Source organism: Neovison vison, chromosome 1 (assembly GCF_020171115.1).
Source record: "Neovison vison isolate M4711 chromosome 1, ASM_NN_V1, whole genome shotgun sequence".
NCBI classification, from domain to species: domain Eukaryota; kingdom Metazoa; phylum Chordata; class Mammalia; order Carnivora; family Mustelidae; genus Neogale; species Neogale vison.
The window spans coordinates 175,463,986-175,486,285 of NC_058091.1; the positions used below are offsets into that span (position 1 = coordinate 175,463,986).

At 36.2% G+C, this 22,300-nt stretch overlaps 1 protein-coding gene across 3 annotated transcripts in view; it reads left to right on the forward strand.

Moving 5' to 3' along the window:
- PRR16 (proline rich 16) overlaps window positions 1-21,288 on the forward strand; it is a 309,225-nt gene extending 287,937 nt beyond the window's left edge. For all 3 annotated transcript variants that reach the window (XR_006386155.1, XR_006386156.1, XM_044263490.1), the window contains exon 4: window positions 20,045-21,288. The gene's annotated coding sequence lies outside the window, so the exon portion shown is untranslated. The remainder of the gene's footprint in view (window positions 1-20,044) is intronic.
- The last annotated feature ends 1,012 nt before the right edge of the window (window positions 21,289-22,300 follow it).

Here is a 22,300-nt window from a genome sequence, read left to right on the forward strand (position 1 = left end):
TGTCAAAAGAGCATATTTTGGGGGTGTCTGGGTGGCTCAGTCGGTAAATACCTGTCTTTGGCTCGGGTCATGATCTCAGGGTAAGGGATCAACCCCCACGTTGAGCTCCCTGCTCAGCTCCCTGCTTTCTCTCTCAAATAAATAAATAAATAAATAAATAAATTTTAAAAAAAGAGCACACTTTGTGTAGCCCTCTAAGTACATTTACTTCGGTATAAAATCCTATATCCGAAATATTTGTTAGTGGTTTTTTAGGTTAATGTTAATATACATTAATTTAAAAAATGAGCAGGAACTTAGCTTTACCTTAAAATATTGTGTAGCCATTAAATAAAGTTATAATTTTTTGATATCATATTTTAAAAATATTTTACACTGAACATGAGTTCAGTTAAGGACAAAACTTTAAGAACTTGAATAAGATATGCCAAAGCTATATTACCTGTGTGTCAGAAAGTGTGACATTTTTCTCTTTTTATGCTGTTCATATATTCCAGGGATTTTCAGTAATCATGCATTAGTTCAAAATTAAATAATGTTAATATTGAAAACAAGCATAGAAACAGCTTGTATTGGCCATGTCTTATCTCTGCAATTTGGATAAATCTTTTCAGATTTAAAGAAGGAAAATTCACACTGCTGTCTGCCTTCTTCCCCTTGTGCTCAGTTCTGGCCTTCCCATTTATGGTACCTAATCTTCAGCTCTACTGCATATTGGAAGTTTTGCCCCAAATGTAATATTCTCTCATCTTTTGAAGCATTAGGGCACTGTTTTTTCTTCCTTCCCTTTAACTGGTCGAAATTGCAGAGATTCGCTTTGTCTTCTGAGAAGTATGTTTCTGCCTCCTCCCCTCCTCACCCTTACCTCCAACTCCCCTAAAATTGGACCTAGCTCCTTTTCCCATATGATCTCATCATTAAAATGTGGAGACGTCTGTCTGTCTGTCTTGTTTCTGGAATATATACAGTATTTCCCAACATAGGACATGCACAATTCAATATTGGTCAAATATCCTTATGCCCTATCAGATTTATTACTTGAAATATTCCAATCAGATACTACCTATGTATTTTAAGTAGTAATCCAAGTACTCAGTAAATTCTATTTGAATTGTACTTAATAACTGAGAGCTGAAGACTATTATTAAGGAATATTTAATATTCATTATTTTCCAAATAATCATTATATTACTATTATTATTAATTAATAGTTATATATTATTATATAATATATATAATATATTAATATATATTAATATATATAATTATATATATTAATATATTAATTATATAATATAATATTTAATTATATATAATATATTAATATATTAATTATATAATATAATATTATATTATATATATCATCATTATTGTCATCATCACCATATATATATCATCTATCTATCTATCTATCTATATATCATCATTATTATTTTTAATTTCATTACATCTTACGAGCTGCTAACTTCTTTATTCTCTTTCTCCCAAACTGGTCAGAAGACATTGTGATTGTGACATTTGTGCAGGGGACCCAGAAAGATTGATTGCCTGGATGAGTGAAGACTGATTAGCTTGATGGACAATGCTTTGTCCCAAAATGCATCATGTAGTTAGGAACCAAATGGCACAGTTTTCTACAAATAATCATGAACTCCAGAATTTGTCAAACTCACATCAGACTACGTTAATTGTAACTTCCGATGCCTTCAAAGAAACGCTCGTGGCTGCCTAAATATTTAATTGCATAACCCTGACGTCATCAGTGCCATCCCTTGAAACCATATGCAGAACCATATGCAGGCCTTCCCATGAAGGAAAACTTAGTCCCAAGCCCATTTAGACTTTATGGCTTTAAAAAAAAAAAAAAAAACTTTATTTATTTGACACAGAGAGAGCCAGAGAGGGAAGGGGGAGTGGGAGAGGAAGGGCAGGCTTCCTGCCAAGCAGGGAGCCCAATATGGGCCTCAATCCCAGGAACCTGGGATCATGACCTGAGCCAAAGGCAGACACATAACAACTGAGCCACCCAGGCGCTAGCATTTTAACTTTGATACTTAAACCAAAATACACTAAGAGTTTTTGTCAGAATGACAGCATCTTTGTACTTTCTTTGTCAAATTTTTAATGGCAAATTAAGTTTCTTGACATAGCTCCAAGTATACTGTTTTACCTAAAAATAGACTCTGAAAAACAATCTGAAAAACAATAGACTCTGAATATTACATTTGGGGCAAAACTTCCAACACGCAGTAGAGCTGAAGATTAGGTACCATAAATGGTACCATAAACTCTGAGTTTGAAGTGGCGGGGGGTGGGAGGTCGGGCTACTAGGTGGTGAGTATTAGAGAGGGCACGGATTGCATGGAGCACTGGGTGTGGTGAAAAAATAATGATACTGTTATGCTGAAAATAAATAAATTAAAAAAATATATTGGTATAGGGTATGGGTCCCTCTGAAATAGGAATGTCAACAGCTCTTTGATTTAGGCTTAGGTTACAGGCTCAGTCTTGAGATTAGAATGTGTTTTCACTTGTATCCATTAAGATTCAATTCCTGGGGCACCTGGGTGGCTCAGTGGGTTAAAGCCTCTGTCTTTGGCTCAGGTCATGATCTCAGGGTCCTGGGATCGAGTCCCACATCGGGTTCTCTCTGGTCAGCAGGGAGCCTGCTTCCCCCTCTCTCTCTGCCTGCCTCTCTACTTGTGATCTCTCTCTGTCAAATAAACAAAATAAAATCTTTAAAAAAAAAAAAGATTCAATTCCTATGTGAATTTGAGTCCCCCAAACCACAGAGATATTACAAAGATAAATTAGAAGATATTGTTTCTTTTGTGGAAGTCTTGAGTTGGTTCAGGGCTGATATGGCAGCACTGGGTTACAAAGCCCTCAAAGACCGAGTTTCCTTTGGGCATTGTCTTGGCCATCTCTGACGTAGATGTTTCACAGTAATTATACAAACTGGCAGCTGGAACTGTAGTCATCAAGTCTACATTCTTGGCAGCAGGTCAGAGCAAAGGAAGAAAAATTTCAGCCAAGTGTGTGGACCAACTTTCTGTTTAAAAGTTTTCCGGAAGCTACCACTCAGTGGTAGCTCATCCTTTCCCAACTTTGTCACATGTTTATGCACACCTTTAAGGTAGTATTTATTCTGCGTAACCAGCTGCTTAGCTAAAAATTAGATGTTCCATTTTTAGGGAAAGAAAGACTACCTCTATGAGACTGCCTAAAACATGTTGATAAGGATTTGGGAAGGGAGTGTTCCCCACCCCCCCAGAATAAAAATGGAGAATATCATAAGAAGACAAGGTAATGCACACAGGGAGCAAACACAGATATTAGCATGCTGATAAATATATGAAAAGAAATGTAAATGATGATAAAGGGAGAGACAAAGTGCATAGTTTTACAGAGCAAGATTGGGGACAAAGAAATGGCAGAGAGGGGAAACATGATATTTGTATCAAAATTTCAGAATCTCTATGTACGGATTTTAGCAGATTTTTGTATCTGTTGCCCATAGATTCCATAATTTGTGCATAACTTACAGATTTCCCATTCCAGAACTAAATAAAGGTAAGATTTACTATAAGAACACAGACTTGCTCATGCTACAGATGGTAATATATTGTCACTAATTAGTGTTTATAATGTTTAATTTATTTTTGAGTTGAGGAATTTCTTGTTGCTATGAAAATATCAGCCTCTTTATTGCTTAAGTTGGAGTATTAAAGAGGAAATTTATAAAAAAAAAAAAAAAGAAAAAAAGAGGGAAGCAAATGGATAGAAGACAGTGGCTATGCTATGACCTTTGTGTGATTCTTACCATCTACAAGGAGGAGATACTTTTTCCTCCTGCAGTGAGAATAGGAATGTAAGGAAAAGACTGAGAGTTGTGGGGTGCCTGGGTGGCTCAGTGGGTTAAAAAGCCTCTGCCTTTGGCTCAGGTCATGACCCCAGGGTCCTGGGATCAAGCCCTACATCAGGCTCTCTACTCAGCGGGGAGCCTGCTTCCTCCTCTCTCTCTCTGCCTGCCTCTGCCTACTTGTGATCTCTGTCTGTCAAATAAATAAATAAAATCATAAAAAAAAATAGATTAAGAGTTGCCCCTCCCCCCCAAAACGGGATCTACATACTGATCTTTGCTGCTTGCTAACTTTGTGGTATGTTCTAGGAAAGTTTCCCAAGAAAGTATTTTTCTTCAAAAAGAGAACACCTAACTTTATCTCTTATGCAGGAGTTTTATGAAGATAAAAATACTTGCTTGTATCAGTGGTTCTCAGAAGGGGCAGTTTTGCCTCCCAGGAGATATTTGACAATGTCTAGAGACATCTGTGGTCTTAATGACACCTTGTGGCTAGAGGTTAAGGGTGCTGCTGACCATGTTACGGTGCGTGAACCAGTTTCCTCTTCCCACCCACCAACAAAGAATTACCCCACCAAATTGTCACCAGTACTGAATTGTAAAAGCCTGATTTATAGGAGTTTCTTTGGAAAAGAGAACACTTCCTAGTAATATGAAAGAGATGCCTTTGAATATATATTTGACTTTTTAAAAAATAATATTGATTTATGAGTGGATTTGTCCACCTCTACACCAAGAGCTCTGAAGCGGAGGTCCTTGTAATGTGTGGGTATCTGTGGACAGCCATCTTGAAATCATAAAGAGAATGTTCTTTTTTTTTTTTTTTTTAAAGATTTTATTTATTTGCAGGCTGAGAGGCAGGCAGAGAGAGAGGAGGAGGCAGGCTCCCTGCTGAGCAGAGAGCCCGATGCGGGCCTCGATCCCAGGACCCTGAGATCATGACCTGAACCGAAGGCAGCGGCTTAACCCACTGAGCCACCCAGGCGCCCAAGAGAATGTTCTTTATGTGTAAATCTGCTCATTTTTAAGGGGTCACCTCTGTAGCTTTTCTCTGTTGCTCTAAGGGATTTATGACTTCACAAAGGCGGACACTGAATTTATTAGAATGCCAAAGAATTCTAGTAAATTAATCAGCCATTATGTTCCCTCCAGTGAGCCAAGCTGCCCTCTCAAGCTGGTTCCCTGCACATTCTCTAACTTTACTATATTTAAAGCATGACACTGATAGAAATAAAGTTTAAAGATTCCCAACCTGAGCCTCTATAATTAATAGAAGTCATATCAACAAGGAAAGTTCCTTTTGAAGAGTTTGTGATTTAAGAAACCAGATTTCCCATTTTAACCCATACTTCTATAATTTCCACTTGAATGTGTTAAATATCCTTTGTGATACATGTTGTTTTGGTGTTTGGGATAATAGTTTATCCTCTCCAGTCCATTTATTTCCCCCACACCTGCTCCTTGCCTCTTCTTTTCTTTTAGGAAGGTGACATTACTATCCATCCAAGTCACCACACCAAAAATGATAAAGAAAATATCTCGCCCACCTCTACACTTACCACTCCAATAATTTTTCATGGTCTTTCCATTCTCCATCCTAAATAGCATGCGAGCCCATTCCCTCATCTCAATCCCTCATGCCGTTTTTCTCAGTTCAATATCTCATTCTCTTTCAGTTGAAATACTGTATTAATAATAGACTCCTAATTGCTTTCCCTGATTCAAGGTCTGTTCTTTCTCATTTCATTCTTTGCACGCATACCTACACGGGCTTCTTTCTATCTTGCAGATCTGACCAGATCACTTTCCAGTAAGAGACCCTAACGGTCTCCCCATTAACTATGTGGTAACATCCTCCCTTTCTGGTTTTATCGCTTGCTACTGCCTCCAGGTCTGTAGGCTGGGCTCTAAGGTCTCTGATTTCTCTCTGTCTCTGGATCTGTGCTCTTCTGCCTCTGTCCCTGCTTTGCTTGAATGCTTTTTCTTCTTGTTGAAATTCTAGTCATCCTCCCTAAGGAAGCTGGCTTCGAAACCTTTTCCAATTCCCTCGGGCAGAGTTCATTTTTCTCTTATGTCTGCTCAAAATTAATTGGGTTCTTACTTTAATGTCTTCTTCACCTTTGTCTTCCAAGTGCCTTGAGCAGTTCATGCATGTGTGTACATTTCCAATAAATGTTTCTGTAATTGGATTGACAACAACTATGTAAATTCAAGGCTTTGCTCAGGACTGGACCATCATGGACAAAAAATTGTCTTTGTTGGTCAGGCTAATAGAGAGATCACGAATTCACGGGAAGAATGAAATGAAAGAAATCACTCTCAGCTCTAAAAGTTGTAACTTGGGCTTTAGCCTTCTAAAATACTGTTATTAGGAGTGCAGAACATTGTCTTTGTATAGGACAACTTTGGCTCTGTTTTTTTGCACATTTTTTTCTTATGACTGAAAGGTATATGCAATAGCTATATTGCATATAGTTGCAGAGTTCACAAGTTTTAAGTTGAATGAATGAAGAAAGTAACACCATTTAAGTTTTTGATTAAGACATCAACTGACCCTAAATCCAGGGATGGGGTAAAATATGTTACAATGCCCAGGACAGCTCCCTGTGCCTCCCAAAACGATTGGGTAGACCAAAATATTGGTACTGCCAAGCACGAAAAACATTGCCCTATATTTTAATAAAGAGATTTTTCCTAGAGGCTATTGAAATGCAAGGGGTTGTTTTTATTTACACCAAATGGCCCTAGGCTTCTAGCTTTTAATTGTGTATACCACAAGACCTTACTGAGATGATGCTCCCTTCTCCCAAATCCATTATAGCCAGAAGCACACCGTCTTCTGGGGTTTCATATTAAAGTAACAATTCCACTGATAACATGGAATTGAAAATGTAGAAATGATAGGGGTTGTTTGTTTGCACATTGTTCATGGAAATGAATGAGGAGGGACTCTAGCTGAACCAAAAGTACCTTGAGAGTCACTGAGATTTTGGTTTGGCCATGATGGAAGTTACGGAATTTGGAGTATAAGCCAATGGTGGGACTTTGATAGTTTCTTTCAAAGTGGTATGTCTGGGCGCCTGGGTGGCTCTGTGGGTTAAAGCCTCTGCCTTCAGCTCAGGTCATGATTCCAGGGTCCTGGGATCGAGCTCTACATGGGGCTCCCCGCTCGGCGGGAAGCCTGCTTCTCTTCCTCTCTCTCTGCCTGCCTCTCTGCCTACTTGTAATCTCTGACTGTCAAATAAATAAATAAAATCTTTTTTAAAAAAAGTGGTATGTCATGAATTATATTCAGGAAGTATCATGGCAAGTACTGTTGGAGAATCTGAGAATACCCACTGATTAATTCTAAGTTTAATGGCAGTAAAGTCATTCAGTTATTTGTCTTATATACAAGGGTCAGCTTTCTCTTGGTTCTGTGGGTGTATAAATATGGACACTCACATTTTCTAGTTCATAGCGGTGGGAAGATGGAAGAAAAGGTGGTAGGAATAGAGCCTTAAACTCAGGTTAAATAAAAAATATCCTAGACACCTGCCAATTAAACTTGAAATAATTGTACTCCCTTAATTAAAACAAAACCATTATAAGAGACCTCCTCTATGGGGTATTTTACAGACTTTCCAGAAATACACTCTATTGTAGTCAATGCAAGACATTCTTCCTATCCTCAAGCTTACAATATTCAGTCAGGTATGCCTAAAATGAAAAGCATTTTGGAAGAAGAAAAATAAAATTTAGTAGACTGTCTTTTATTTTGTTTTATTTCCCATTCGTTTTGAGTACAGTGTTTTCAAAAAGGGCATGGTGAATAGAGATGGTCTCTTGGCATAGGGAACTTGCTGTTTTTCCAAGTCTGACTGCTTCAGAGACTTCAATAACAAAACAGAATCCTTGATTCCTTTCCAGTCTATAGCATAACATTATTCAGCAGATTTGTCATGGCTGACCTCCTGTCCTCGACTTCTAACCCTGCCTGTGCTTGGAGAGAGAAGACTAGTTAACCTGATTATGTTAGGTTAATAAAAAAGGCAACCCAGAAAGTCCAGCTTGCTAATTCACAGAAGGCATCTGATCCTTTATTTAAAAGCTACAAGCATAAAGAAATGCCATCTCATGAAGATGAGAGCAGCCTTTTACTGCTTGTCTACAGAATTTAATTGTTGCACAACATCGGTGGATATTAGAGGGGGAAGCATGGTATTGCATGTTTCATGTAATAAATTAAAAACTGAAAATGAGTGTGGTTTGACAGAAATGTTTAAATAAGGAGGAGGGAGCAATGTTAGCATTTTGATTTTGTTTTGATTGAAGGAACTCTCTTTCCACCTTGAAAAAGTAATGCCATTCTTCTGGCATGCCTCATTTCCAGTGGAACTCAGTCGAATGTGCACGTGTTAACATTAGCTTCGGCAGGCTTCCATGCAGTTACACAAAGGAGTGTTGGCAAAAGGAGGGATAGATATCACAGCCATTCATTTCACAGTGCTTTCCAATTCGGTTGCAACTATTTCTCTGAGCAGCACACATCAGTGAATAAAAAGGAAATAAAAAGGAGGGGCAGGCAAAAGGGGATTTAGGAAGAAGGGGTTGTCTAAAACATGTTTGGTTTTAGACAAGACAATTCACAGTCATTAGCATGAGCAAAATTCCTGTTTGGCTTACAGTAAGGAAAAGACAATGAACGCTGAGATTTTTAAAAAAATTTTATTTAAAGATTTTATTTATTTATTTGACAGACAGAGATCACAAGTAGGCAGAGAGGCAGACAGAGAGAGAGGAGGAAGCAGGCTCCCTGTTGAGCAGAGAGCCTGATGTGGGGCTCGATCCCAGGACTCTAGGATCATGACCTGAGCTGAAGGCAGAGGCTTTAACCCACTGAGCCACCCAGGCGCCCAACGCTAAGATATTTTAGAAAATAAATAAAAACAAGAAACTGTTCTCTGAACACCACTAGTGAATATTAAGGATGTCTAGGGTAAGCAAACAGCCACAATTTTATATAACTGAGCCCCCCCATCCCTGATTTCCTCACACAATGAAGCAAATGTCCTCATTGGGTGTGCTTGACTCTGTTCACAGGGGAAAAACAAACAAACAAACAAAAACATTCTGGTGACTGTTTTTCTAAATTGGTTCCTTAGCATTTAATTTACATTTTGGTACTTTTAACTCTATGTGTGATATTGCTCTCATGTAATTAAATATTAGAAAGTATTTATAACTCTGATTGCAAAAAATGGCCAGTGCTGATCCTGTTAATAGGAGCAGAAGAAAGAGGGCAAGACAGTTATTTTGATTCTGTTCTTGTTTCTTGGCAGATCCACTCTGGTAGCCTGTCTCCGTGGTCGGAGATGGGACACAGGATTAGGGCAGTTCAGCAAACAGCCCTGAGATCTTTTTAGGAGTCAGATTGTCAGGGGACTTGTTCAGTTCTCTTGTGGCACTACCTACCCCTCTCCAACATATTTATATATGTTTCTCTTTGTAAAACGGAACTCTATGAGCACTGCAAAATCATTTTCATCTGTTTTCATTTACTTTGTTTATCAACACTGGGAAGTAGATATTAATGTCTTTTCCATCTACGGCCATACCACCCTGAATGTGCCCGATCTCGTCTGATCTTGGAAGTTAAGCAGGGTTGGGCCTGGTTAGTACTTGGATGGGATATTAATGTCTTTTCCTCCTTCTCCTCCTCTTCAACAGATGAAGAAAGTGAGTATCAGAAACTATCTAAGACAGATCCTTGTAACTACTGTAGACTGGAACTTAATTTTGAGCTCCAGATTTTAAAACTATGACAGCATATTAGGCAAGAATTTGCTAATTGATCAGTAAGGTTGTTTGGCAATAAGGGACTCAGTGCAGGGGCGTCTGGGTGGCTCAGTGGGTTAAATCCTCTGCCTTCAGCTCAGGTCATGATCCCGGGGTCCTGGGATCGAGCCCCAAATTGGGCTCTCTGCTCAGCAGGGAGCCTGCTTCCCTTCTTCTCTCTCTGCCTGTCTCTCTGCCTACCTGTGATCTCTGTCTGTCAATATAATAAATAAATACATAAATAATAAATAATAAATAAATAAATAAATAGATAGATAGATAGATAAATAAGGGACTCAGTGTTATCCCATACTGATGAAATACCACAGGATAATACATAAATAAATAAATAAGGGACTCAGTGTTATCCCATACTGATGAAATACCACAGGATCGCTCATAATGTAAGTGAATGAATGGACAGAGAGACTGGTGGATGGATGATGAATAAATGAATTATTGAATGAATGAAGAAAGTAAGCATATATTGCATATATTCTGTGGAAGGAATATTTTATAAGTGCAAATTGGAATTTGTACTTGATAATAAGGTGGTGGTCCTCTTGAAAAATTTGGTGGGTTTGTGTTCATAATGAGCAGTAGAAAAAGAAGATTTCTGGAAAGTATTCTTCAGAGAAATATTTTCACCTGGGAATCTAAAAGGATAGAAAGAGTGACATCTTTTTCTCATCATTTATTCCTTCTCTATGGAACTTTAATTATGATATTTAATCATAAAACCAATTAGTAATAAAATTTTTTGAGAGATTAACAAAAATATCCTAAAACAGGTCTGAACTTGGCTTCTAAGATATGCTTTTTAATAGTCTTTTATGATATAAATGTATTGAAATGTTGAAATTTATATTGAAATGAAAATTAGATATTAAAATATATTGAGATAATTATAAATATGTTATTAATATTTTGAAATAGTACTACATAGTAACTTTACTGTTATAAATAACATTCTTCATAAACCATAATTTCTATCATTATTAAGTTAGGTGATCAAATTTATTTTAAGTGAATTAAAACTAATGGACAAAGTAATTGAAAAATACCCTTTTTTCAAACTGATGTCATTCTGTATGGGCATATAAATATGTAAAAAAATGCAGCTTAAGGTAATAATTAGAATAGATTTTTTTGCTGTGTGAATTCAGATGTTCCATGGAGAAGAGAAGTTCCATGTTTAATTACATCTATAGTCAATTTTCTTAGAGAATTTCACCAAGTAAAGTTTTCCAGGTTTATGTATCATGGAGGGATTTTTACCAACTCTTTAAGAGTTTACAGGTCCCATTTAGATAGTAGATACATACTCTTTTTCTCTACGTAAATGTGTCAAAATCTGAACAAGTGGGCAGGTGCAATTTATCCATAAAAATGAATAAAAATATTTATTGGCACAAAAGAATATTTTAAGACTTCCTTAAACTGATTTTGATATTACTCCTTATAGTTCATGTACATTGTTCTTCCGTTGTCACTTTCGTCTGACTGAAACATACTTTTGAACGTTGTGAACGAACCAAACACAACAGAGCATAGAATTAGGCAAAGTTGGACCTGCGGTTGGGGTTACTTTGAATTTCATTGTAAAGACGTGGGGTGGGACAAACGGAAGTGTCCTTGGGATGGACTTGCAGGGTCATCTTCAGGGACATGTGAAACTTACTGTTGCTTAAGACCCTGTGTTCAGAAGTACCTCTCACTGCATTGACACCCACCTAAACTTAGGGTTCAATGTTCTATTGTCAGGGCCTTGATATTTTTAACTTTAAATTTGTGTTTTGTAAGTGAAGTTCCATGGGATAGTGAAGAATGGTTTGGGGGGCTTGAAGCTTTTCCTCAGGGCTCATTCTACCTTTGCCATGCACATAGATGACCTCCTGGCTACCCATTTGCCCTTTATATACCAAGAGATCACTGGTGTTCTCTCTCTCCATGGAAGCCAATGGTGGGAGCCAGGTGTTGTGTCCTGAATTACGGGATAGAACCTGTACAAAGTCTGCACTCAAACTCTGACTGAAAAAGCATGATATTAGAGAGTAAATTAAAAAAAAAAAAGAAACAGAGTGATTAGGTAAGAAGGGACAAAGCTTTTTTTCCTGCCTTTTGAGCACGTCCCAGCTTTTCATTCTTCCCTGGACCTTGTAAATTTTGTAGCTGGCCTTGATCATTTGGAACTCATGTTGTTGAAAGTTATTGTCTGATATGCTAGCCTATCAGAGCTAGGTGAGAAGGGCAATTCTAAGGTGCACGCTATTTCAAAGTATAGGGTATTTATTTTAGAAAATGGCCCTCTAGACTTAAACACTTGAGTAACATCTTCTCTAGGCTGTTGCTTTGTCAGACACATGTACACTTACTAAATATCCTCAATGAAGCCAGTGCTTTGTACAGATTTGTTATGTGTGTGTGTTCATGAATACACAGATTCCTCAGGGAATATCTGCACAGCTCCTAGGCTCAGGAAAGCAGAGTGGCTACCAGGGAGTCTCACTTAGATTTTAGAAAATGTGATCGATATTTCATGACAAGAAATGAGTTCTGTCAATTCAGAACACGGTGCTAGAATTAGCAGTGTCCTTTCCCTCACATTAAAATAATTATTTTCAAGGTGATTTTCTCAACATTCATAACTTGTGAAGCATGAAATGAAATGTTTTTCCAAAGTAGCTAAATGTGTAATAGAACTTAAAGATTACAATGAAGTGCATCCCTAATTGGCTTTTTCCTAATTTAATCATAGGTATTAAATTATATATGTATCATGTATCAGTATGAGAACTAAAGCAAATTTCCTATAACTTGGAACCAATACATAGATGTATAAAATTCACTGAATAGGTATGAGGAAATAGCATATGATGTTTTCATTTATTTATTTTTAAAGATTTATGTATTTATTTGAGAGAGACAGAGACAGAGAGCATGAACGGGGAAGGGGCAGAGGGAGAGACAGAATCTCAAGCAGACTCCATGTGGAGCATGAAGTTAGAGGTGGGGCTCCATCTCACAACCCTGAGATCGTGACCTGAGCCAAAAATTAAGAGTTGGACACTTACTCAACTGAGTCACCCAGGAACCCACACACAATGTTTTTTAAGAATGCACCCAGGCCTTTTTATCTGACTAGCTAGAGTACTTAACCTACAATTTTTTCAAACTGGTAACATATTACCTCCCTATCTTTTAAGAACCAGATTAAGTATAATTTTTTTTAGATTAAGTATAATTTTTCATTGAAAGTTCTTTGAAGTGTTCTTTTACACATCTCAAGGAAACTCTGCCCAACTTCTTCCATTTTCACATTTTATGTGTTTTTGTTAATTCCTTCTGAAGGAGATATACTAGGACTCTTACTCAAAATTCTCTTTCTCACCAGACTTCCTGATTGCAGGTAGGATATCACTGGCACCATTCAGAGGGGACTCAGGTGTTACTAACATCTTCAAGTTCCATAACAAGTATCAGGCAATGCACAGTCTTCCCCATGTACCTCCTTCCTGACCACCCTTAGTCCTCTACACTTCTCAGAATATGAAGCCAATAACATTTTGGATGGTGCACAAATAAAAAAAAGAATCTCCATATATTTAGTATCTACTCTTTATAGTTGTAGGTTCAACTGAACAATCAATCTCATGAACCCAATAGTTACACTTGACAATGGTTTCCTTAGAAGGGTACAAAGCATGCCAGTAGGGCAGTATCCAGAGATTTTCCAACATGAGAGTTCCAACAAGGGTCAAGGGCTAAAGTCTTTCTCCAACATGACAGCTCAGGAGGTAGAGTCTGAGGTCATGGGTAGGTGTGAGATCTATCCTGGCTAAAACTTAACCATGTCCGGAATAGTAACCAACATCTGTTATAATAATCCAGAAGCAACAGACATCACCAGTTACAATAATGCACCACTCTCAAGAAATCCCATGTGGTATTTATAGTCATTCAAAGTCCCCCCAGACCAGATGCAGTTTACAAATCAGGATTTATTTTTATTATAAGCAATGTTGCCTAGTAATACAGCTGACATTCCACCAGTATTGGGTTTCTATGGAAACAGAACTAGAAAGTTAACTCAATGTCATTTTTCTTTTCAAAGAAGGAGAAAATGTTTTGCTATCCCTTTATTCACATTAGGAAACATAAATATTTGGGAATGTGGATTACCAAACAGGTTTTTTTCAAATAAATGCAAAAATTGCAAAAAAATAAAATAAAATAAACAAAAATCAAGATGGCAGCTATACATTCAACTCAAAAAACTGAACAAATTATAATAAAATCTTCTTAAAGTAGACAAGGAAAGCTAGTAAAGACAAAAACAAATTACTTTATAAAAACTATCAAACCTATGGAAAAAGGGAAATCTTGATTTTATTTTGAAAAGAATGTCAAAATAGATTTTTCCCCTGTGTGTCTAAGTCTGTAGGGCCACTATAACAAATATGCCATAGATTGGGTGACTTAAACAACCAACATTCATTTCTCACAGGTTTTAGCCTGGGAAGTACAAGATCAAGGTACTGGCAGATTTGGTGTCTGGTATGGATAACAGTTCTGCCCTGATTATTCTAGAAATTCAGCATTATCCCACAGAATATTAAAATTTTGCTAAAATAAAATAACCAGAAGCCCATTTCTGGCTCCTAGACCACCTTCTTCTCCTCATATTCTTGGATAGCAGAAAGGGAGAAGGAGCTCTCTGGATTCTCCTTTTAAAAAGCACTAATCCCATTCATGAGGTTCTACTCTCATGAAATATTCACTTCCCAGAGTCCCTCACCTCCGACCACTATTGCATCAGTAATTAGGTTTCAACCCATCAGTTCTGGAGATACACAAACATTCCATCTCTAGCATTGTCAAAAATTAAGAAGAAAAAAAAAAGAAGAAGAGACAAATGAATGACTTTAGGAATCAGAAAGAAGAGCACTGAAGGGACTTCTCTGTTTAAGTGTGGATAAAATAAATTTATTTAAAAATGTAAATAACCCAATTTGCCTTAAGAAACATTTAAACAACCAATATCAAAAGAAGAAAATGAAATGTAGTCAAAATTTTCCCTCTCAATTAAGGTGTCATACTGAAATGATTTTATGAGCCATTTCTTACCAGTGGTACTGTTCAACATTGTGCTGGAGAGACTAAATAATGAAAAAAGAGAAAGGTAAAAACCATATAAGGTCTAAATTTTGAAAAAGAAAGATGATAATGTGAACATTTATAGATAATATGATTACTGATCTAGGTAATCCAAGACAGTAAATAAAAATCTATTAGACAAGGACCACTAAGAAAGTGGCACAAACTAGCTAGATAAAATAATATTTTAAAATTCAATATATACCTCTGTATTAGTGATAAAGACATACAAAATACAATTTGAAAACTTTCATCCAAAAGCAATGAAAGCTATAATAAAGGAATAATTCTAACAAGGAGTGTGAATGCTATATCTGAAGAAAATGATAAAACTATTGAGAACACTAAAATGAAGGTTGAGGGGTACCTGGGTGGCTTTAGTCAGTTAAGGATCCAACTCTTGCTTTTTGCTCTGGTCATAATCTTATATATGGAGCCCCTAATCAGGCTCTGTGCTCAGCGGGGAGTCTGCTTTAAGATTCACTTTCTCTGTGCACCCCTCCCCACAACTCTCTCTGTTACTCTCTAAAATAAATCATTCATTAAAAACAGAAAAAGGTCTAAATAAATATCAGTCTGACATATTTCTGATATGATTAGTTAATATTGTACAGATGCCAGTTCTGCCCCAATTATTCTAGAAATTCAGCGTTATCCCACAGAATATTAAAATTTTGTTACAATAAAAAACCTGAACCTAAAATGAGAGGAAGTGAATTCTTAGCATCCATAACCACATACAACCATGTGGTTATGTGAATTGTTACATGGTAAGAATACCATATCAGAGTATAGCAAAATAGAGGTAGCTGAATCCATGCTATTAAAATGATTGGCAACCCATTTAGAAAAATGAAAGGTTAGATTGGGGGAAGCCTGGGTGGCTCAGTGGGTTAAAGCCTCTGCCTTCGGCTCAGGTCATGATCCCAGGGTCCTGGGATCGAGTCCTGCATCGGGCTCTCTGCTCAGCGGGGAGCCTGCTTCCTCCTCTCTCTCTCTCTGCCTGCCTCTCTGCCTGCTTGTGATCTCTGTCTGTCAAATAAATAAATAAAAATCTTTAAAAAAAAAAAGGTTAGATTGGTAAGTAATTTTGTAATAAATTCGATAGATAGATTCAACCAGGATTGACAGACTTTTTCTGTAAAGGGCCAAGAAGAAAATATTTTAGTTCATGTGATCATATTGTTTGTCACAAATACTCATCTCTGTTGTTACAACATCAAATGAATGGTTTGGGGGATAGTGAATTTGGCTTGCAGGTGGTAATGTTGACCTTAATGTAATTTCACCAGAACCAGAATTTCCTCACTCAGTAAATTATAAGCATATCTACTTCATAGCTTAATATAGTAATTAAATAAAGTGAAATACTTAGTTCCATGTTTAGATGTAATAGAAATCTAATTATTTATCCTTAAAATTTCCATACTTGGTATAATGCCTGACTTATAGTAGGTAGTCCATACATTTTCATTTAACTAAATTAAGGGAACAAGTTTTGCCACTATTCATTTAACAAGGAAAATAAGAGATTTTCTTAAAAATGATTTTGATTTCTTCATGGTTTCTGCCTCTTAAATGGCAGCAGACATATGACATGTTGTCCCATAGTTAAAAGTATTTTAAATTATATAAATTTTAAATAGTAAATATTGATCCATACATGTTTGTTTTATAAAATATTTTATAACAATATGCAATCAATATATACAGATTTTTGTGTTTATAGTCAATAAATATAAATGAAAAAGAAGAGAATTATAAAAATTACATCAAGGTCCAAATAAATCTAGAGTCATGAGACTCTTCTGTTTGTACAAACTTTTTGTAGTATTTTTAGCTTCTCCCTAGCTTCACATGCTATCTTCAACATTTTAAAGTCATGCTGTCTTTCCTGCATCGAGATGCTCTCAGTCACTTGAGGTGCCACTTACATAAATTAACTTGACATTTAATGACCTGAAGGCTAAACATTATCTAGTATTCATATTTTGTATACCACACTCAGATCTGGAAAAAAATTTTAAAAAATGATACTTGAAGTGCTTGAAAACATAGGTCTCTTCCATCCAAAAAGTGAAGAAAATTTTAATTAGTTTTAACCAAAGCCTTTTTAAACAGAATGAAGCAATTAACCCACTGATCTGAAGAGTGGGTCATAAAGCATTTCCATAGTGCTTCCAATCACTGTTAGCTATACAAGATGTTGGTGTGTGTGATTTTTTTTTTCATTGTGTCAATGCTGAGGAAATGTATTTAACTTGTACGGTTATAACGGTGCATGACATGTCTCCATATTCGAACCGAGCATACGAGAAAGGGAATGTGATGGTTTAAAAAGGTTTGTATTTGGGGTGCCTGGGTGGCTCCATCAATTAAACCTCTGCCTTGGGCTTCAGGTGATGATTCCAGGGTCCTAGGGTCCTGGGCTCCTGGGCATCAGCGGGGAGCCACCTTCTCCCTCTCCCTCTGCTTATGCTCTCTTGTTCTTTCTGTAAAATAAATAAAATCTTAAAAAAAAAAAAACAACTTGTACTTTAAGACCTATCATAATGGAAGTTCAAGGAATTTTTAAATTTGCAAATTATACATGTAAAATTATTTGGGGCTTTTCTTCTGCAGGAAACAACATTTGAGCCTGAGGTTAAAGAGATTGCATGTGGTATCTGATCACATTCAGGGAGAGATCTGGAAAACCGTAACAAATCTTCAAAACTCAGTATGACTTCAATGTATTTCACTAATACCCAATATTAGAATCCAATCAGTGGGTATCCACATCTGCTGGGTAGAAGATTTTAGTCTCTGCTTTTCATGTACGCTCACCGAGGACCGAGAGGCCAATGTCTGCTTCCATGAGATATCTACACAAATTGGCCAAACAGGAAAAGCTTCATAAATAATGTTTGCTCTTATCTTAAATACATGAAAATTGAAAGAAAGTCTGTCTTGATTTAATTAAGAAAGAATGGTTTATTTTTCTCTCTTCTAATTGCCACTAAGGAAGGGTCTGAAATGGGCATTAAGTTACTGCTTTCGGCTGAAGGCTTTGCCATTCCTTTGCCCAATAGATCTGCAATGTGTATCACCTCCCCGGCTTCCCCAATACTCTCCACACTCCCTGAGGCCATTCTCTTCATCAATAGTTCCTGTTGCCTTTGGGATAAAAATATAAACCTTTTTTATGTAGTAGAAAAGGACACCTTGGTCCCTGCCAGGCTTTCCAGAAGCAACTCTATTTTCTCCTTTCAGTTTTATGCAACACAATATTGAAGTCCCGTGCTCTCCCCTACCTATGCCCACCTGTTTCCCTCTGTTTGAAATATCCTTATTTCATAACTACTAGCAACAGATTACTTTTTCAAACTCCAACCTACTCCTCAGGTCTCAATTTAAATGCCATCTTCTGTAGGCTTCTATTCCTATGCTCATTCTTCATTTCATATACTATGGCACAAATCTGCTTTTACTATGAAAATATCAAGGATATTTGATATTAATATCCTTGAAGGACAGACTACATTGTTATATCCATGGTTCCCAGAACAGTATCTGGTATACCGTGGGTACAATATATATTTTTGAATGAATGACAGATTGTTTTGCCAGCCTTAATAAGCTTTGAAAAAATAATGTAGATTAGTATATACCTATGAAAATATACTTGGCACATTTAATTATCTTTGCCCCAAGTATACGAATTATGTTTCAGTATATTTTGAGAAAGTCACCTTTGTATGGTTTTATTCAAGAGTGAAATGAAAATATTAATTATTATAGGATTGTTGCTTTTGCATTGGTAACAGCTTGAATGTCAATTTCCTTTGCATACACGGAGGCTTCTATTTCTAGAAGATACAAAAATTGCATAAATAGGCAGATGCTAGTAATGCTATTAGATTAAAGGTAACATAAGCCAGTTTATTCCAGCCTTCTGCATTCTTCTTTATTGATACCCTCTTGTATCTTAAGCAACTCCCTGATGGAGGATTTCCTTCCATTACTTCTGTATCTTTCATAAAACATCCTCAGTGATGAATCAGAGTAAGCTTTCAATACACACTGATTAATTGTATATGGTGATTTTTCTAGGTTTAATCTTAGAGAAGAGAGGATTATTTTCTTCATTTTCATAGTTTAAGTTATTTCACCCTAGGACTTTGTTTTGGTTGTTGAGAATAATATAAGGAAAAATAATCAGAATTACCTAATAGAACGGTAATGACTGAGTTTGTCATGAAAGGACTAAATGATTTATCCTGTTGTCTATGTGTATGTTTGCATTGCAGAAATCATAATGCATTTGGGGGTCATCTACCCTCCAATGAAAGGATTAAGACAAGGGGTTCTAAGATAAGCTTTAAGAGATTAAAAATATAGTAAGAGCAATTATTCTCTGTCTCTGACTTTTTAAACAATTTGTTAATCAATGGATTATGGTATCAGGTTTATTTTAATAACGCTCTGAAGCTATTAATAGTAAGTCATTGCATAAATAGTCTATTACATTGTAACTTACAGAGAAGACCACAGACACACTCACATTAAGAGATGCTAAACATCTTTGACAGTGGGTGGGGAGAGTGAGAGTTACAGTCACGTTTTCTTCTTTTTGTCTTCCAAGAAATATATTCATTAATTACAAATATGGATTTAAATTAATTTTGGGTGCTAGTTTAAAAGCATTACAGATATTCACAGAGTTAAAAAAAGACTAGTTCTTTGGCAACTCTGTTGCATTAAGGAAAAGGATATTGTTTTGGCAATTTGCTAATACATTTAGACTATCTAGATGGCATGAAAGATTACCTTAAAGTGAGTTCTTGATATTTTGAGGGTACTATTTATAAGAGGATTTATAATCTGAAAAATTTATGAAATATCTTGAGAACTTAGTACATTTATAAGTGGAAAAATTTACTGAAGTTTAAAAAAAAGCCAGAGATATGAGATCTTTTAATTGAAATATAAGCATGTTATTACTAAATTTTGATGACTAAGTTATCATATGCTTTCATATATGAAATATAAATGGAATATATGTTTAATATATGTTTAGGCACCTAAAATCCTTGACAAAGCAAATAATTTTAAATTTTGCATACTGTTAACAAATGATTGCCTCATTGATAATTTCAATGTGTTTTTGTTAAACTACATTTAATACTTCAACTGATCTCTTGTCTTTTGTTTTACTTACTTTGACAGATCCTTCAGGTTGAAAGGAATATCTTTATTTGGAGGCATGTCAGCTCATTTTCTCACTTCAGATTCATCATTGTGACTTCTTGAGGCCAGATCTAATTTTAAAGTAACCAGGAACCTGTCCACCATAGAGCAGCAAATCCCTCAATTTTGGAGCACAAAAGATCACTGATATGGTCTGCATAAAATCATCTGCCTCTGGGCTGACAGCCATGAGCAGAGCCCTGGGGGCAAAAAAAAAAAAAAAAAAAAAAGCCACCGCCTTAAATTTCTTCACTCTGAAATTACCAAGAAGATTCAAAAAAAAAAAAAAAAAAAGAAAGAAAAAGAAAAAGAAAGAAAGAAAAAAGACTAAATAAGCAAGCCAACAACATCAAGAAGAACAACAACAAAAACAACAACAAAAAAATCCATCTTATTTCAGGAAAAAATATTCTCAGATGTGAGCCCAAGAAAATTTATATTCAGCAATTAAGCTAGAAAATTGATTTATCATTTGGGAAGGTGAAAGTATAGAAAGAGGAGGTATCTTAGCCTGATTTATTCAGCATTTCAAAATATGTAGACAAAAAAGGAAAGTGAACAGAGGAGCATTTCAGCAATGAACAGTATTAGGACAGAATGTTGCTGTTTGCAGAGAGGTTGTTTGCCATCTTGTGCACACCCTCAAAGCCATAATGGACTAACAGCATTGTCGTTAATTGCTTGAAAAGTTTCTGCATTCAGTCCTTCACCCCATATTGGTTAAGGAGGGGGAGGCCAGTTCTTACTCATTACTTCTCAATGCACTTCTAGTATTTGCACTGTCACTTCCATTCAGGGTAATGATGTGTGTTGTTTTTTGCACAGATGGTCCCAGGAGATTTGAGAGCACAGTTACATGCAGGAGTCTAGGAAGGAAGCATTTAAAAATATTCCAGATTCTCTTTCTTCTGTAAAAGTCAGTTATCTTCTAAAAAAAAAAAAAAAAAAAAAAAGACTTGTCTCAAATTAAAAAAAAACTACAGAATAATAAGAAAAGAGTATAAGTGTGGTCAAATGAATGAAGAAGGGATCCAAAGTTTGTTTTAGCTGGGATCATTTTATATCATTAACAGCCAAGAAGTCAGATACAGTGAACTGTATACTACACATTTGTGTTGAACATCTATTTGTTCTCTTAAAGAAATCATTCGTAATTTGTATTTGACATATAATAGTTTTTTATAGCCATTAATCTATGCTTCATGGGAAAATGTACCAAACAGCATTTTCAGTTTATTTTTCTAAATAAACGTGTTGTTTGTATTATTTGTGGTGGCTTACTTGATTTGTTTTTCATTACTTGCAAAGCAAATTTCTTGTGGTTAATCGGAATGCTTTTGTCATATTAATTTGAAACAGAAGATAGAAATTTAAAATATTTGGATGGTAGAATATTGGGCTTTCTAGTTTCTGAAGAAGAAATGATTTCTTTTTCACCCTATCTTGTGAAGGGTTTATGTTAGTATGCTAATTATACTGACTATCCAGAGTTATGGATGGGGGGCATTGCTGGAAACGAGAACGTTTAGGTACAGTATCAGTAAGGATTTTCCCTAAGTTCTCTTTCTAGAAATCTGCTTCAGAAGAAGATGATAATTAGATTTTTTTAAAAGACCCTTAATTATGACTAAGGAATTTTCATTAATGCCCCCAAGAAGTCTGCTGAGAATTTTCATCAGTGCATATAAAAATGACTAACTAGGCAATCATACTGTAGCAAAAAGGAAATCTTCCATCAGTAAGAACGCAGTAAGTATGTACATGTGTTCATCCTGAGGCTCATCAGTTAGAGTCAGGATTTATGGTCCTTGCTACCATAAGTCGTGTGCAGTTCAAATAAATTATTTTTTCCTCTTTTTTAAATTGAAGCATAATTGATACATTAGTTTCAGGTGTGCAATGTAATATTCAGCATTTGTGTGTGTTTGCTAAGTGATTGCAGTTAAGTTCAGTTAACGTCCATCACCACGCATAGCTACAATTTTGTTTCTTGCGAGAACTTTCAAGATCTCGCCTAGCTACTTCCAAATATGCAATACAGTATTATTAACTACAGTTATAGTTTTGCTCGTGGTACTCTGGAATGCGGCAAAGGGAATGCAAAGATAGCGCCAGCCCTCTGAGGTCTTTGGAAGGGGTTAGAGTGAGCCCTTAGATGTATGTGGCATTCGAAGCCTGCCCCTCAGGCTGCAGCTATGGAGGTGAGCTAAAGGGCTTCTTCATACAAACACTGAG